The sequence below is a fragment of the Daktulosphaira vitifoliae genome, unplaced genomic scaffold, assembly GCF_025091365.1.
Source record: "Daktulosphaira vitifoliae isolate Bord-2020 unplaced genomic scaffold, ASM2509136v1 Scaffold_3, whole genome shotgun sequence".
Lineage (NCBI taxonomy): Eukaryota > Metazoa > Arthropoda > Insecta > Hemiptera > Phylloxeridae > Daktulosphaira > Daktulosphaira vitifoliae.
The window spans coordinates 36,388,440-36,389,592 of record NW_026099574.1 but is presented as its reverse complement, the minus strand read 5'-3'; the positions used below and the strand labels follow the sequence as shown (position 1 = coordinate 36,389,592).

The following is a 1,153-nucleotide window of genomic DNA, read 5'->3' as shown; positions in this document are numbered from 1 at the left end:
GGTATACATAGTCGATTAAATAAAATTTTATAAATTAAAAAACTTCATTTTAATGATGATTTTTGTTTCTATGTGCCAACATGAAAATTTCAGGTTTACCATATAGTACTAGAATACCAAAACTTCACTATTTAAATACATTAGTAAACATTAAATTTATTTTTATTTTAACAATTATTCTTCAAATTAAAAAAAAGGTTATTTTAACATTAGATTGATCATTAGATAGAATGATCATCCAACTGAGAGCTAGGTTGGATTAGCGTCATTTACCACAATTTTTCTTTGTTTTTTATTGCGATTATGGTGTACCACCATTTTTAAATTGGATTCTTGATAAGATTACTAAAACACTAACAAAAATAGATTTTTGATGTAACCGTCAAAATGATATTTTTAAACATTGTTATTATTATTTTTTTTTTCAATATTTTATTGTATTCATTTAAGATTAATAACAATATATTTAATATAATTTAAAAATTAAAAAAAATTATAAATAATAAAATATTGAAAATAAATGTTCACAGGTTTTATTTTATCATTTTCTTGTATGAAATCATTATGACAATTGGTATGTTATCCTGTAATTCTACATCGCCTTACTACTCTATATCTTCTAGTGGTAAGAATATTTTAACAATATATTTTCCTTGTACTTTATTACTATAATATCACTTTAATTTAACATACTNTATATTTTCCTTGTACTTTATTACTATAATATCACTTTAATTTAACATACTAGTGAAAATATTACTAATTTTCTATAAAACGTAGTTAAAGAGTGAAAAAAATTATTCATTCAGATCATACATATCGTCGTTTATATTGTAACAATACGTTAAAATGGTATTTTTGTTTATATACCATAACATAAAATATTGATTACAATTAACTAACAAAAATTAAATAAATTAACGTGGTTCATTAATATATACATCCATGCATCATGAAAGAATATGGACTCTTTCATCTCTTAGCTTATTATTTAATTATTAGAGAAAAGAGAAGAATGCAAAAAAATGTGTTGTCCCTTTTTTTTTCAACATAATCTCTCACATCTTTTTATTACTTCATCTATGATACTACTTTATCATTTTACCCATCACAAAACAATTTAAAAGGTTTCATCCGATAATGTGTACGTGGT

The 1,153-nt window shown here is 22.0% G+C and overlaps 2 protein-coding genes across 11 annotated transcripts in view; one reads left to right on the top strand and one right to left on the bottom strand.

Moving 5' to 3' along the window:
* The window catches only part of LOC126901964 (uncharacterized), a 26,763-nt gene extending 26,130 nt beyond the window's left edge, over nucleotides 1-633 (top strand). For both annotated transcript variants that reach the window (XR_007703158.1, XR_007703159.1), the window contains one exon: nucleotides 531-633. The gene's annotated coding sequence lies outside the window, so the exon portion shown is untranslated. The remainder of the gene's footprint in view (nucleotides 1-530) is intronic.
* Nucleotides 1-1,153, bottom strand: part of LOC126901960 (PDF receptor) — a 172,910-nt gene that overhangs the window by 151,189 nt on the left and 20,568 nt on the right. The gene's annotated exons all lie outside the window — the stretch shown is intronic.